At 49.4% G+C, this 16,849-nt stretch overlaps 1 protein-coding gene across 1 annotated transcript in view; it reads left to right on the plus strand.

Annotated features, from left to right (window-relative positions):
* The first annotated feature begins 15,347 nt into the window (after nucleotides 1–15,347).
* Tiam2 (TIAM Rac1 associated GEF 2) overlaps nucleotides 15,348–16,849 on the plus strand; it is a 172,351-nt gene continuing 170,849 nt past the window's right edge. Inside the window, exon 1 of the mRNA XM_048354337.1 lies at nucleotides 15,348–15,366. The gene's annotated coding sequence lies outside the window, so the exon portion shown is untranslated. The remainder of the gene's footprint in view (nucleotides 15,367–16,849) is intronic.

The following is a 16,849-nucleotide window of genomic DNA, read 5'->3' on the forward strand; positions in this document are numbered from 1 at the left end:
TTTAGAATCGCCAGGTCAGGAAGCCATGGCTACTGCTTTGATTTTAGATGTTCCTAAGTTTACAGGCTTTCGAGAACCTTCCAAAGTATGGCTCGAAGTCCCTTTCTGGCTCCTCCTTCCCGTAGCTCTGCAGAATCCATACCGTGTGGAGCCACGGATATCCGAGAATCTGGCTCTGTCCAGAGCTAAGGATGTGCTGGGCATGTACCTCTCACTGGGGCTTGTCTGTTGGTCTATTCTTTAGTGTCCTCAACTGAAGGTTCAGGGGGACTTAGTCACGGCAGCCAAAAGTTATTTTCCACTCCCATGTTGTTGACACAGCCCTTCCTTATGGCCCCTGGGTGCACCTGCCCTGGGGCCCTACAGGCCAGCTGTTCCCCACACGGCACGAGGCACGTGGTTCAGCCTAGGAACCCTATCTTTCTTCATGTGCTTCATGGCAGCTGCTACTACCCTCTCCACCTCTTCCTCCAGGACTCTGAGGGGCTCTGACCGTAACGAACCCCTCTTGCAGCATCTGGGCTGTGTCACTCTGCAAGGTGCCGGCTCGTATTTCGGTGCCTGGGGCTCTGGGCAATGCTCAGGTCTAAAGATCACTGCCAGCTTCCTAGTTCTGCTCCTTCTCACAGTGGACAGTGGCTTTCTCCCCAGGTTGATCTGCCTGCGGCCATTGCTCCCCACCTTCTCGGCTTTTCTTCCCTCTGCTCTGGCTCTTCCAACACCAGGTCAGGAGTGTGGCTCAGGGTTAGAATGCTTGCCTAGCTTGGAGAGGCCCTGGTTCCCAATGCCAGCACTGCAAAACAAAACAAGACAAAAACCAAGACAAACATCCGCCACCCAACAGAGCCCTACCGAGGCGCCCCCCCCACCCCGGACTTTGTCCTCCTTTCCCTTCCTTCCAGGATTGTCACTGTCCACAGTGGTGACTTCATGGTTTGAAGCTATAGCCCTGACTCTGCTTTTTGAATTGTGATTACTACCTAGATAGATTAGTGTCGGGGGAAATCCATTCAGAAGCTATGTTTTTCAGGTCATCCTTTGCTTGAAAACTGACTTGTTCTGGCTTGGGAGGGATCGAGTCTAGAATCTTTTTATCCTGTGTCCAAAACCCCACATGAGGGGCTGGGAATATGGCCTAGTGGCAAGAAACAAACAAACAAAAAAACCCCACATGACCTGATCCCAACCTACCTCTACCTGAACAGGTGTAGCTTGATCTCATCCAGGTACTGGTTGGAGTTCTAGGCTACTCAAAGGGCAAAGAAGGTCATCCTCTCGTGCAGGCCCTGGGCATCGAGGTGGAGCCTAGACGTAGAGTGACCCCTGCGTGTACTCTGTGCATGAGGCTGAGGCCGTTGCCAGAGAGGGAGGAAGTGATGTCCAGCCCACAGGGCAGTCCTGAGCTGGGGCGCGTGGTAGTCTGGAGAGAGTGACTCGTCAGCTTGGATGTGGCATGTAGTCTGGAGAGTGACTCATCAGCTTGGATGTGGTAGTGTTTCTGAGCCATTTCAGCAGCAAGCGTGTCAGTGAATTCTTGGGAGACAATGTGAACTATTCAAAACAAGTTTTGATTTTTGTTTTGCTCAGGAGAGGTGAGTTTTGGGGTCAATTGAAAGCATGCCTCCTTCTCACTAATTTGGATACTAACAATGTGTCTAAACTATTTTATGCGTGCACTCATTCTGGGCATAACTTTTCTTTTCTTCTCTTTTTCTTTTCGGATGCCAGTACTAGGGGGTTGAATTCAGTGTCACAGCACTGTTTCTTAGCTTTTCTGCTCAAGGCTAGTGCTCCACCGCTTGAGCTACAGCTCCACGCCAGCTTCAAAAAAATTAATTGGAGGTAAGCCTGTCAGATTTGTCTCCTGGGCTGGTTCTGAACCACAATGCTCAGATCTCAGCCTCCTGACAGCTAGAATGACAGGGGTGAGCCACCAGTGCCAGTCGAAGTTTCTATTCTTTTTTTTTTTTTTTTTTTTTTTTTTTGCCAGTCCTGGGCCTTGGACTCAGGGCCTGAGCACTGTCCCTGGCTTCTTCCCGCTCAAGGCTAGCACTCTGCCACTTGAGCCACAGCGCCGCTTCTGGCCGTTTTCTGTATATGTGGTGCTGGGGAATCGAACCTAGGGCCTCTTGTATCCGAGGCAGGCACTCTTGCCACTAGGCTATATCCCCAGCCCGAAGTTTCTATTCTTGATCGAGAGTTCTTTTCAAATTTCTTACATTAAATGTTCAGGAAATTGAGGCAAGATGATGAAAACTTCAAGACCCAGAGTTCAAGCCTCAGAATTGGCATTAAAAAAATTCTCACATCAAGAGAAGACCATTTCTTGTATCACAAAGCCAAGGACGAGTACAAGGTCCTGAGTTCAAGCTCCTGTACCAGTGCTAACATAAAAAAAAATTAAAAACAAACAAAAAATTCCTCCTCTTACTTCTTACTGTCTCAGTTTAATTCTGTGATCTTTCACAGTTGATTGGCCTTCAAGAGATTTTGTTGTGTTTGGATAAGAAGGGAAAAAAAAGCCTGAACCAGGTGCCAGGTGGTCACGCCTGTAATCCTAGCTACACAGGAGGCTGAGGTCTCAGAGTCGTGCTTCAAAGCCAGCCGGGGCAGGATACTCCATGAGGCTCTTCTGTCTAATTAGCCACCAAAAAGCTGGGAGTGGAGCTGTGGCTCAAGTGGTAGAGTACTAGCCTTCAGGGAAACAGCTTAGGAATAGCATCCGTCGCCTGGATTCAAGATTCAGGACTGGCACACGTACACAAATTTGTTTATGGACTTTAAACTTCTATTTCTGGGGGCTCCCTCCTTACTCCCATATTTTCTCAGCAGCTGCCCAAGGATCCAAGATAAGCCATTTTCCCATGCCCGCTGCGGGGGCTACAGCTCAAACGTTTGCTGTTTTATGGCCACCTTATTAGACCCAGCCTGCTCATTTGCACTGTAAAACTCCACAGAGTAAATATGCAGGCATATATTTGCGTGTGTGCCAAATTCGTGTGGCAAGTGTGCGCGCATGCCCACGTGCTCACCCAAACACACCTTTTGTTACCTCTTGAGTACTGGCTGCAGTTTGGGGAAGTGCACTTAAGACAGATCAATCCCTTAGTGTTAGGCCGGAATTCTGTGGACACACCTGAACTTTTAAACCAAGGGAGACGTCAGCATGATAGTGAGCGCCAGCCCCTCCTGCCTTAGAGGCGCACACCGTCAGCCCTGCCCGGAACCCATCTGTGGCAAACGTGGATCCGCAGGTGTGTGGGGGCACAAAGGGCTCTGCCGGGAGCATGGTGGACATCGCGTGGGGAGTTCAATTACAGACCACACTGTTCAAAGTCCCTGCAAGGATTTCTGGGAGGCTCTCACCTTCATCTTAGCACTTTACTCTCTCTCTTCTTCCTACACCTTGTTTCCCATGGCATCTGTCCCTTCCCTGCCCCCCCCCCTTTTTTGCTACTCCTGGGGCTTGAACTCAAGGCCTGAGCACTGTCCCTGGCTTCTTTTTGCTCAAGGCTAGCACTCTACCACTTGAGCCACAGCGCCACTTCCGGCTTTTTCTGTGTATGTGGTACTGAGGAATTGAACCAGGGCTTCATGCATGCAAGGCAAGCACTCTACCACTAGGCCACATTCCCAGCCCCCCCCCTTCTTCCTGATAGAGACCCAACCTGTGTGTCCTAGGTAGGGCTGCTACTGAAGTCTGTATATTTGGAAATCTGTGCTGTGAGGACTCTGAGCTGTCCATACTCTGTCCCTCCCACTCATAATCAATGCCATTGGTGGGTCCATGCCCACTAGGCAGGAGCCAGTCCCAGATCCCATTCTTACCTAATTCTCACCAAGTGCCCTCCCAGGAACCAGAAGCTCACAGCTGCCTGAGCCAGGGACTGATATGATAACATCTGATTTCCTCCATCAAAGAAGGACCTGGGTGGCTGGGGCTGTGACTCAGTGACAGAGCATTTGCCTAGCTTGCAGGAGGGCCCGAGCTCATCTGCACGGAAGAAAAGCAAAACAAACAAAAGACTGCAAACCTCAGCTGCAGGTTTAGCTTAGCCCTAGAGCCCTTGCCTAGCCCGCGGGAGGCTCTTGGTTCTATCAGCAGTGCAAACAGTAATAATACCTAATTAAATAAATAAACAAGATCACAACTGAGAGTGCACCTCCAGCGGTAGAGGATGTGTTAAGCAGGAATGAGGTCTTAGGTTGAAGCCCCAGCACAAAAATGCACCCCCTCCCCAAACTCCTTAAAACAATACTTCTTCAGCTTAACAGTGGCCAATTAAATCACTCTTGGAGATTTTATGTGAACTTATATAACTATATAACCACTTATTTTTCTATTTTAGGCAAATCTCTATGAAAAGAAACACCCATTGGATGTAAAAGTTCTTACCCTATCGTTTAGAAGTTATAACTGCAGAACATCTGGGGCCTGGCTTTGAGATTAGCTTTGTTTTGAAGTGTGTAGAAGTACGACAGGAAGCTAGATGCCGGGGGCTCATGCCTGTGATCCTAGCTACTCAGGAGATGGAAATCCGAGGCTCCCAGCCCAGTGACACAAATCCAAGAGACTCTTAACTCTAGAAGCCGAGCTGTGGCTCAAGTGATAGAGTTCCAGCCTTGAGCAAAAAGGCTAAGCAAGAAGAGTATGAGGCCCCGAGTTACCGCCCCAGTACCAATACACAAAAATAGGGAAAATAAGACAGGAAGAGTGGCATGAATGACAAAGGATGAATTCGAGATTTAGGGCATCTGCAGACTGAAATGTGTCTGGATTGCAAAGATGGAAGAAAAGAAGGTGGGGGCGGTGAGAAAGGGCTTTGAAAGCCCCGCTTAGGAACGTGAGAATGAGTGGCGATAAGTCCCAGGCTAGATGAATCAAACGTGAACTTAGTGGCCACTGTGGTCACCCTGGAAAAAATTTAGTGAGCAAAAGATCAGGTGGCCCTTCCATCCCTGAGCATCTGTGAAACAGAGGTGGATGTTCTATGTGAGAACTGCAGATGTCTAGGGGTATGAGCCATCCAGGTAATCCTAGAAGCTAAAGGTACTGGCCACCGAGGAATTACTATTGCGTTTCATGTAAACTACGTCACGAGACCTCAAAAATTACTGACTTTATTCATTCTCCGGACCTGGTTTATCCTCCGAGAGAACCTGGTACCTCTATGCACCATCATTGGTAGGTAAATCACACACGACAGTTAAACAGCCCTTTTCATCTGTGGCTCCAAAGAATTCTATAAGCATTCATTAGCGCTCACCTGTGACGGTGACTTTATTTCCGTACGGGTCAGACGGGTAAGCACTTTTGCACTAGAGTTCCATGCACCTCTGTCCCACTGTCTCAGTCCCCTCCATTCTTGGAGGCCCCCTCCTCGTGGCCCTGCCTTCTCTTTGGGCCTATGGTCACCTGCGGCTGAGCAGTGTCAACGGGCAATGTCACAGGCCTTTGTATCCCTCCAGCCGCGTCCTCACCCCGCGAGTACGTAGTCCAGATTTCCTCTTCATTCCCTAGCTTTCTCTGAGGCAGTGAGCACACACTTGGCGCCCGGCCTGTTACCTCTCACTTCACAGCTTCTTCAGCTTCTTCTTAGAATGGCACTGTTGTCAAGGCACACACTAGCTGTGTTTGCACAGTGACAATGTGGGCTCCCACCCACCCGTCATAGATGGACATAGAGACTTCTTGTGTTCGGGGCTGGCATGCTAACATTGCTAAGTTGTACTCAAGCTCAGTTTCTGCAGATGGCACTCCTCAGAAGTTGGTAATAGATTCTTTTAAAGATTTAATAGGAGCAAAGTTGGCACTTACCAAATGTATACGTTTGCTTGCCAACTTGGATTTACCTTAAATGAATGTTGATGCATGCCAGATTTATTAGCGTAGCATCTTTCTTTACGGTGCCTGGTGGGGCTCAGGACATGTGTGTAAATCATTCGGATGACAACTTCCTGGACTGGGTGCTTGGCATTCACGTACCACAAATCCATGCACCTAGTCACAGATGGCACAGTCAGGATGCTGAGGAATTGAGGATGCAGGCACAGAATGTTTGAAACACCAGAAAAGACCACGAGGCTGTCGTTTCCCCTGCATCTTCTTGAATTCCCCTTGACAACTCACCAGTGCATGCTGGGAATTTAAAAACAGAGGACCCAAATGGAGATCTCAGCTCCCTCATTGGATTTTAAACTTTATGGCTCTATGGCCTGAATATAGCCATCTGACTGGCAAAGATGTATCCTAAGGGACCAGGCAGTTACAAGCTGAACAACCTTCCTGAAACACATATTTCCTTGTGAAATAAATGGATACAGACTGCAAATTAATTTCTTGGTCCACTGTAGAAAGGATTGTCCAAGACATTGCATGGTTTAATATTTCCTGTTTATACGATAGACTTGGCAGGCTTGGTGATTGTCATAATTGTATTTTGAGTCCAAAAGTCATTCCATAATATCTATGTAAATGTGAATTGTGGCTCAATGTCTGGAGCCAAAGTTAGCTTGCCAACCTTTTAGTGTTATGTGGTTGCCACAGATAACAGCTGATCCCGGGGTGACAGTATATAGCCTGTGCAGGTTACCATTGGGTGCGTTTTAGATTGAAGTATATCCTCACTACCCCAAGTATAGGCAGTTATTAAATTTTCCGTGTGTGTGTGTGTGTGTGTGCACTTGTGTGTGTTTTCATAGTCTATTACCTTGAAAGCAAAGGGTTGAGTTGGAGAGAGTAGCAGGAAAACACCAATACTTTTCCTTCTTTTCTCCCTCCCTCCCTCCCTCCATGCTTTCTTCTCCTCTCCTCTCCTTTCCTTCCTTCCTTCCTTCCTTCCTTCCTTCCTTCCTTCCTTCCTTCCTTCCTCCCTCCCTCCCTCCTCCCTCCTTCCCTCCCTCCTCCTTCCTTCTACTTCCTTCCTACCTTCTCCTCCATCCCTCTCTCTCTCCCTCCCTCCCTCCCTCTCTTCCTTCCTTCATCTCTCTCTCTCTTTTTCTTTCTTTGCATTAATGGTGTTTCAGCTAAGGAGCTCATACTTGCTAAGCAAGTTCTCTACTTCTTGAGCCATGCCTTCAATCATTTTTGTGCCCGGGCTTGAATTCAGTGCCTGGCCACTCTTCTTTACCTTTTTTTGCTCAAGGCTGTCACTCTGCCACTTGAGCCACAGCTTTATTCCAGCTTTCTTGGTGGTTAACTGAAGATAAGAATCCCATGGACTTTCTTCCTGGGCTGGCTTTGAACTGAGACCCTTAAATCTCAGCCTCCTGAGTAGCTAGGATAACATTCATGAGCCGCTGGTGCCTGGTCTGCAATCATTTTTACTTCAGCTTTTTTGGTTTGTTTGCTTGATTCGCTTTTCAGGTAGGGTCTCACCCTTTTGCCAGGGCTGCTCTCAGACCAAGCCCCTCCCTCTACCTCCCAGAGTAGCTGGAATGGCAAGCATGCACCACTATGCTCAGCTCAAATCTTTTATCTTTTATTATTATTGTTTCAAAGTATATTTTTATTGTCTATAGATGGTTGTACAAAGGAGTTACCATTCAACAAAGGATCTTTTTTATTTTTACAAGAGACTTGCAGGAAAAGAAAGGAGGAGAGAGATTAGGAAACAGAGAAAGAGGAAGAGCAAGAAGTCTCCCAGTCAATGCCACCCAGTTTTCTAGCTGCTTGACTGAGTAGAGTTTAGCTCAGGACACTGCTTGTCTTCAAGGCCTCCCCTTCCCCTGGGGCTTTTGGCAAGGGCGGCTGGGACCACTGCGGATGGCACAAGGACGGGCATGGACGTGCTGGCCTTCTTATTTGTCCTGGACTTTCACTGAGGTCTGAGAAGGAATACCCACACCAGCTGCCAAGCCAAGCATTTCCACAGCCTGAGTCGCAGAGACAGAGCTTTGCTTTGTGGATGTGAAACAGGCAGGGGAAGGAGCGGAATTCCCGTCCTGCACGGCGCGGAGGTTATCACCACTGAGCCTGGAACTCGGAGCCACTGTCCGTGTGGCTCTTCTGTGGTTCTGTTTTGTATGGCGAGAATGCAAACTTTAGGCAAGTTGGCTAGTGTTACTCTTTGCCGACTGTTTTCTTTAAAGCCTGCTTTGAAGTATCTTGGTACAAACTTATAAGACATTTGGAAAGTATGTGTTGTTGGACTTTAATTAAAACACACTGAGCCTTAGAGAAACCTGTGGTTTGGAGTAATGGAAAGTTGAGGATGCAGAAATGTCGACCCATCCTACGGCAGATTTCCTGTAAGCACTGGATTTCCTGCCTCCCAGTTTTGCAGCTGATGTGTTCATCTTAAACCCAGGGGTGACTGCTTTCTAATAAAAGATTGATTAATGTTTGTCATTTCAAAGTTTTTATTGTTAGCTGATCTAGAAGCATCATCTAAGTGTTCACGCCACTTTGTTGTCCTTGACATTGGGTTCCATTCTAGACCTACTCATTGCCTACCTGCCATGGGTGGGAAAGGGTGAGCGCGGCTGCATTCCCCGGGGGATTCTGGGATCTCCGTAACATCACCGGTCTTTCCAGTCATAGTCGGCTCCTTCTCGAAGCATCAACTTGACTTTGACAAGGTGAAACTAGTTAGGGAAAGGAAATAATCTTGAATATAGCACTTGTCACATATAGTTGATTGTTAGCTTTATTTTAAAGTATGTAACTGATAGATAAAAATAGTACGTATTAATAGGGAACTGTTATGCTTTGATATATGTGTATATTACACCATGCTTAAATCTGGTTGTTTCTCTGGTTCTCTCTCTCTTTCCTTCCTTCTTTCTTTTTTCTCTTTCTTTCCTCCCCGCTTTCTCCCTCCCTCCCTCCTTCCTTCCTTTCTTCCCTCCTCCCTTCCTTTTTTCCCTCCTTCCTTCCTTTCTTCTTCCCCCCTTCTTTCTCTCCCTCCCTCCCTCTCTCCCTTCCTTCCTTCCTTCCTTCCTTCCTTCCTTCCTTCCTTCCTTCCTTCCTTCCTTCCTTCCTTTCTTTCTTTCTTTAGTGGTAGTAGTGGGGCTTAGCCTCAGGGCCTTGCCCTCTTGCTTGGTTAGTTGGAGATAAGAGTCTCATAGACTTTTCTGCCTTGACTGGCTTTGAACTGTGATTCTCAGATCTCAGCCTCTTGAGTAGCTAAGGTTACGGACGCTTGCCTGCATTCAACTTCTTATCACCCCCATAACCTGCTCTAGGTTCATCACCTCCAACATCAAATAGGATCCAGGTCATTGGCAACTGCCTGGCTCACATTCATTTTCTGTGTCCACAAATAACTTTCAGAGGATGGCAATAAGTCTTAAGAGTTACTGGTAAATTACTTTTTAAAATGTTATTTTATTTATTTATTTTTTCCTTTATTGTTAAAGTGAAGTACAGAGGGGTTACAGTTTCATATGTAAGGCAGTGAGTACATTTCTTGTTCAAGTTGTTACCTCCTCCCTCATTTTCCCCCTTCTCCCCCTTCCCCTCTCCCCCCAGGAGTTGTTCAGTTGGTTTACACCAAATGGTTTTGCAAGTATTGCTTTTGGAATGGTTTGTCTTTTTATCCTTTGTCTCTAGGTTTTGGTATTCCCTTTCCCTTCCCTAGTTCTTATACATGTATATACAGTATCTATGGTACTAAGATCAGATACAGTGATAGCGGGGGTAAAACCACGGGAAGGGAATATGAGAGAAAGAAAAAAGAAAAAGAAAAGGGTACTGTTTCACATGTCATGTTGAAAATAATTACAACAATGGTATAACACTTGTTTCCATAACATGGAGCTCATTTCACTTAGCATCATCTTATGTGTTCATAAGGGCATAGCTATTGGGCTATTGTGATCTTCTGCTATGACTAGCCTAAACATGTACTAATTATTCCCTATGAAGGAAACCAGAGTCCATGTTTCTTTGGGTCTGGTTCACTTCACTTAGTATAATTTTTTCCAAGTCCTTCCATTTCCTTATGAATGGGGCAATGCTATTCTTTCTGATAGAGATATAGAATTCCATTGTGTATATGTACCACATTTTCCTGATCCACTCGTCTACTGAGGGGCATCTGGGTTGGTTCCATATTTTAGCAATGACAAATTGTGCTGCGATGAACATAGTTGTGCTGGTGGCTTTAGTGTGGTCTTGCTTGTTATCCTTTGGGTAGATGCCCAAAAGTGGGGCTGCTGGGTCATAGGGGACCTCTATGTTTAGCCTTCTGAGGAACCTCCATACTGCTTTCCAGAGTGGTTGAGCAAGTTTACATTCCCACCATTAATGTAGTAGGCCACATCCCCTCCAGCATTTGTTATGGTTAGTTTTCCTGATAATGGACATTCTTACTGGGGTGAGGTGGAATCTCAATGTTGTTTTGATTTGCAGGTAAATTACTTTTTTAAAACAGAAAAACAGAATGTCTTCGCTGGTCACTGGTGGCTCATGCCTGTAACCGTAGCTACTCAGGAGGCTGAAATCCTAGGATCACAGTTTGAAGCCAGCCCAGGCAGGAAAGTCTGAGAGACACTTATCTCCAATTAACTTTAAAAAAGAAAAAAAAATCTGAAAGTGGAGCCTTAGCCTCAACTTGGTAGAGTGCTAGCCTTGAGCAAAAAAAACCCTCAGGGACAGCGCCCAGGCCCTCGATACTAGCACCGAAAAGAAAAAAGAAAGAAAGAAAGAACCCCAAACCTTAATGGACTAAGGTTTGCAGATGAATTTTTTTCTTTCCCCAAAGAACTCTTTCTTTTCTCTTTTGTGGGTTGTGGGGCCTGGGTGCTGTCCCTGAGCTCGTTTGCTCAGGGTTAGCCCTCTACCACTTTGAGCTACAGCTCCACTTCTGGTTTTCTGGTGGTTAATTGGCGATAAGAGCCTCATAGACTTTCCTCCCTGGGCTGGCTCTGAACTGTGATCCTCAGATCTCAGCCTCCTGTGTAGCTAGGATTATGGGCATACGCCACGGGCACCTAGAGGCCCTTCTTTTCTCTGAGGGGATGTTACCTTAGTACTTGAGCCTTCCTCTCTCTGGCCCTTCCATGAAGCAAGCATTCTTCACCATTTTTCCTTCTTGTGCTTAAGACTCTGGTTTAATCTTCCACGTGCATTTCTCCATCATGAGGACATTCTGTGTCTTCATGACTGAGTTAAAACAACACATAGAAAAGCTAGTTTTCACTTCGCAGTTTAAGTAGAGCAACACCCAAAGAATTTGCAGAGTGAGTTTAAGGCTGAGCTAAACTCCATAGGTGATTGGGGAGAGGGAAGGTCTTCTTTCCACAGGGACAGCCAGAAACATCTCTTACAGCTTGGCAGAAGTGTGAAGTAACTGTCACTTTGTGAGATAAACCATTGGGTCAGTTAGGGAGAAATACCCCTTCTTGAACAGAGTGCATTTGCCCACTGACTCAATCTGGACTCCAGTACAAGCAGCACAATGACCCAGCCCTCATTCCCTCCACATCATGCTTCCTGCTTCAGATCGAAGTCTTCCAGCACATTCCTGGAGCAATGGAAATCCTGACTGCTCTCTACTGCATTCTTGCTATGTGGTAAATGGCTAATTTCATATAATTAGGGAAGCTTTTCACAGAGAGACTAAAGAGACTGCTGTTGCAAGTATAAAAACAGATGTGTGGGAGAGACTCTGGTATTTAGGGCGCAGTTGCATTTGAGTGTTATGAACGTTTCCTACTTTCACAGAGAAATTTGGGAACCCCAGGACATAGCCCTATGCTCTGTGATTTTTAAAGGCCCATGCAGGCCAGTTTAAAAATTATACTTGTTAAAACCCTTGAGAATTTTCAAAGAAAATAGATCCTACTTCTAATTTTGGAAATTGTGATATTTAAACACAGAGAGTGTTAACATATTTAAAGTGTATTTTTCTGTGCATTGTTATCTTACCTGCTCTGGAGGCTGAGATCTAAAAAATCAGAGTTCTAAGCCAGCCTGGGCAGAAAAGTCTACAAGACTTACCTCTGTCTTCTTTGCAGGTGCCTGGAGATGGGGTAAGAATGGCATTGGCTCTGGTTAAGAAAGATTCTCCATAGCATAGATAGGGCTTTTTGATTTGGGGTCTTGAGCAATTTTGGGAATCAAACACAGACCTTTACTCATACTATAGCAGTACCAGGAGCCCTTTTGTGCTTTTTTATTCTGTTATGAATACGCAAATTAGAGTCAGTGGAAAGTGAAAACATAAGTAAAAGGTAGTCAAAATAAAGAGAATCCTTAAGCCTGGTGCCTGTAATCCTAGCTCCTTAGGAGGCTGAGGTCTGAGGATTGAGGGTTCAAAGCCAGTGTGGGCTGGAAAGCACATGAGACTCTTATCTCCAATTAACCAGAAGTGGAGCTGTGACTCAAGGAGTAGAAAACCAGCCTTATGTGAAAACGCTAAGGGACGGCCCTCGGCCCTCAGTTCAAGCCCCAGCGTTGGCATATGCATGTATGCACGCACACACACAGGCAAAGAGAATCTTCGCACATGCATACATACATATATAATACGTGCAGTTTTATCCCTCAACCACACACCACACACATATGCAAATGGATGTTGGATCCAATTTAGGACTAACATTAGCTTTCTGGAATTCCAATCAAGCCTGCCTCCTTCTCTCTTTCAGGTCCTTGACATGTGCCGTGAAGTGAATCACACAAGCTCCCAGCCAGCAGAAAGATCCGTTTGTATTTGACCAAGGAATCTGCAGAAAGGAGAGATTTAGACTTCTTTGGAAAGACTGTCCTCTAGATATCTCAACGTCTCTCAAAGCAACCTGACTCAATGGCAGAGCTAACTAAGCTGCGTGGCTGGCCCGGCTGGAGTCAGTACTGTCTGCCCGTTTCCCGGATCTGGGCGCTGGGGAGGGATGCTAGGTGTCAGCCTCTTTGTGTTCTGGGGCACTGAACCATAGAGCCATAGAACTTAGACCTCTTGAGGATTCCCAGTGTCTGCAGACAGGCTGGGAACGAGCCATTGAGCCACTAGGATTTCATCGTGTGTGTGTGTGTGGGGGGGGGTGTCCCTTCCCGAGCTGGTGGTACTCACCCTGAAGTAGCATTTACATGCCAGGAAGACTCTTCTTTGGCTGCCCTTTAAATACTTGCCTTGATCTTAGGGCTTGTTGGGAGACACACATTGCAAGGAGACAGTTTTGTTTTCTGGTGGCTGTGATCGGCCCAGGCAGGCTTCTGCTGAGTAGGCAGTTTCTCCAGGGTTTCCAGCGGCATTAGCCTGTCCTGGAACCCTGCTTTCCAGGTGCTTTTGTGATGAGACACCTCCTGTGCACAGTTTTCCCACGTGTCAACAGGTCCAGCTGACGTGACACCAAGCTGACACCGTGGCTATTTAGTGAGCCGCAGCTGCACCCTCTCTAAAAGGGTCTGGATCTCAGCCTCAGGGGAAAGGGAAGGCTCACCTGGGACAGCTCTATCTTAGCCCTAGGGGTTGGTGACTGTAGCTTAAAACCTATCTGCCATCCCTGTTTTCTCTGGATTTCTGTCTACCTCTTGCTAGTCAACCCCTCATTATCCCAAATGCCATTACAGTAAATGATTCTTTATATTAAACTTTCACTGTGTGAGTTTGCTGTGTGGTTTCTCTCTTTTGATTGGACCCAGACTGATACATGAGAGATGTTGTAGGCTTTGGTTATCTGCCCTCTCAAGGGAAGGTGTCTCTATAAGACTGGGGGAGTTGGAACCATCTCCATATGTATTTTTCTACCTTTGTGCAACACATATTACTTCTAGAATCAGAAAAAAAAATAAGCACACTAAAATGGTGCGAAAAATGCCATACAGCAAGCAAGGTAAAAGTCATTCTCCCAGCATGGTCGGTCCTGGATAGAAGTAAGTTAATGGCGGTGATGCTGGATTGAGTTTGGGAAGGGGGAGTGGGTGGGAGGGCCTTTCCTAGGCGGAGCCCTGGATGTAAGGATTCAGAGGTAGGCCCATTGTGGGAAGGGCCTTGGTCTGACTGGCTCAAGAGAACCAGCAGCTTTGGGGAGTTGAAAATTTTGAGTCCCCACTGTAGGAAATGTCTCCCTGTCATTTTGTTCTGTCTGTCTGTCTGTCTGCCAGTTGTGGGGCTGGAACTCAGGGCCTGGGCGCCACACCTTAGCTTTTTTGCTTAAGGCTGGTGCTCTACCACCTGAGACACAGCTTCACTTCCAGCTTCCCCCCTCTCCCCCTGTTAGATTCTCATGGACTTTCCTTCCTGTGCGGGCTTGGAACCACGGTCTTCAGATCTCGGGCTCCCCAGTGGCTAGGATTACAGGCACGGGCTGAGTGCCTGGCTTTCTTTCCCTGGTCTTTGAGGTTGTGGGCGGCTGTGAGCTGTGAGGATGGCCCTCACAGGGCGCGGGGCGTGGGTCTATCCGGTAGCCTAAGTGAGCCCTGGAGCTCAGCCCAAGGCCACGCCTCCCACCCCCTGGCTGCACCCCGAGAGTCCACGGAGGGGATCTTAGACCACAGAGGGCTGGCATGTCCGCCTCCCTCCCGGCCTCACTCGGGGTCAGATCCGCAGGAGGTGAGGCTGCCGCCCGAGTCCATCCCTCCACAGTCCGGTCCTGGAGCTTCTGAGTTAACCCCTGGAGCGCCAGGCCGTTCCGACCCCACCCCGGGCCCGGGCTGAGCCTCGGGGCCCCCCGGAGAGGAGCGCGGAGGCGGGAGACGCCCTCGCCCTCGGCGGCCCTCGCGCCGGTCCCCCGCTTTCCCCCCCCCCCCCCCACCGTCGCACTTTCCTAGTAAACCCCGCCCAGCCTCCCCGGCGAGCTCTGTCAGCAGGGGGACCTCTCCCCTCGGCCAGCCCCGATTCTGCGGGCCTCCCGGAGCCCGCCGCGCCGCCCCTCGCCTCCCCCAGCCGAGTGGTCGTGCTGCGGAGTGGACGGGGCGGGAGAGGACGCTCCAGGCGGCGGGGCCCGGCTGCTGGTCGGCTCCGACCCAGGGGGCTGGGAGGCGGGTACGAGGGGCGTGGCCAGGCGGGACGGGGCGGAGCTCTGAGTGGATGGGGGCGTGTCCAGGCGAGACAGGGCGGGTCTATAAGGAGTGGGCGGGGCCTGGCGATGAGGGCGTGCCCCGTTGGGCAGGAGGCGTGGCCACGAGGGGGAGGTGGCGTGTCTCTGGGCTGCAGGGGGCGTGTCCCAGTGGGGCGGGGCGGGCGGACCCGGCGGCCGAGGAGAAAGGTGCGGCCGCAGTTGTGTTCTCCCGGGCTCTGCGCGCAGGGCGGGGACCGCCCGGGCAGCCTCAGGCGCATCGCGCGCGCCCCAGCGGAGAACAAAGTGACCCCCCGAAACTTCTCCAACTCCTCTCCTGGCGTCCCCACCACGGGGCCTCACGCCGAGGGCGCGGGTAGCGGGGCGCCACCCTCCCGCACCGTGCCCGGCGCCGGACCCGAGGTAAGGGGCGCTGTGGTGAGGGGACGCGGGCGAAAGCGAGGACGGCGCTGCGGGCGGGGCCCCGGGAGGTCCCGGGCGCCCGAGTCCGGGGCAGCACCCCGGCCCTGGGTGGCCTGCCTTCCTCCCCCCCTAGCTGGCTTTGGGGAGAAGCGGAGGGGCGCAGCTGCGGGCGCGGCCCGGGTGCCCTCTCCCCGTATGGCAGCGCGCAGTCCGGGCGTTCCAGAGGCTGCGAAGCGGGGGTCCCCCCCATCCCTCCGGCGCGGACGCTCTGGACCTCGCCTCCGGCGCCCCTCGGGTGTAGACGCACCCCCCCCCCCATCTCCAGGTCCCAGCTCAGCCTCTTCCCCCCCCGCCTCGCCCCGCCCCAGGCGCTTCCGAGCGCGGGAGGGGACGGAGTCCGGCCGCGACCACCCCTGCCCCGCGCTGCGCCTGGAGGCGGGGGGGGGGGGGGGGGGGAGGAGGTCCGAGGTGCCAGGTCTCCATGAAAGCCGACACGATGTGTCCCCGGCGGATCAGACTTTTCCAGAAAACAATCGCGAAAGGACAGAGCTGGTTCTTCCAGCCGCCGATGGCGGGCGCCCCCCGCGGGGCCCGCGAGCCCCGCGCACCCAGAAACCGAGCGCCGGTGCGCGCCCCGCGCTGCTCTTACTTTAAGAAAAAAAAAAAAATGAGGAGGAGGAGAAGAAAAGTAGAGTAACTTTGTGGTTGGGATTGGGAGACCTACTTGATCCTGGAGATAATTCCACTCCGAGTTTAGTTTCTTCCTTTTTCCTTTTTCCTTCTCCCTCCTTCTCCCCGCCCCCCCCCCCCCCGTTCTTCAGCGACCACAGAAGGGGCCTCCTGGTGGCAATGCCAGGCAGCCCGGGTCCCCGGGTCCGCAAGATCCTTATCCGCGGTGCAGGGGAGGGAGCTCCTGCCGTCTCTTCTAGGGATTTCCACCCCCCTTCCCCAACCTTCTCTTCTCTTCTCTTCTCTTCTCTTCTCTTCTCTTCTCTTCTCTTCTCTTCTCTTCTCTTCTCTTCTCTTCTCTCTTCTTCTCTAAATGCTGCTGCTATGCTTTTTTTTTTTTTTTAAACAGATTAACACCTGGCTGGCTCCCATCTCTTCTTAGAAGATTCAAATCAAGCTGTCTGTAAAAGCTTTTGAAATGTCTGGAGATTTCTTACAGATACTGATCCTGTGTTATAAAAGATTTCAGCCCACAGGTCTGGATAGCAGTGTCAATTACTAGTCTCCTACTTGGGCATAACCAGTAGATTTTATCCTGTATATGTACATACACTTACACACATAGTTCTTGATATTCCTTAAGGTTTTTATGTTCCTCCCTGTATTTTCAAGATTAACGAAGTTTAAAAAAAGTGAATTTCCATTTCACTCCATTTCCCCTGCTCAGCTTATAGTAAGATAAAACCCATTGCTTTAGGATATCAAAGATTTTTGTGCTTGATAGGTTTAAAATGTGGCAATCCTGGCATTGATG

Source organism: Perognathus longimembris, chromosome 9 (genome assembly GCF_023159225.1).
Source record: "Perognathus longimembris pacificus isolate PPM17 chromosome 9, ASM2315922v1, whole genome shotgun sequence".
NCBI lineage: Eukaryota > Metazoa > Chordata > Mammalia > Rodentia > Heteromyidae > Perognathus > Perognathus longimembris.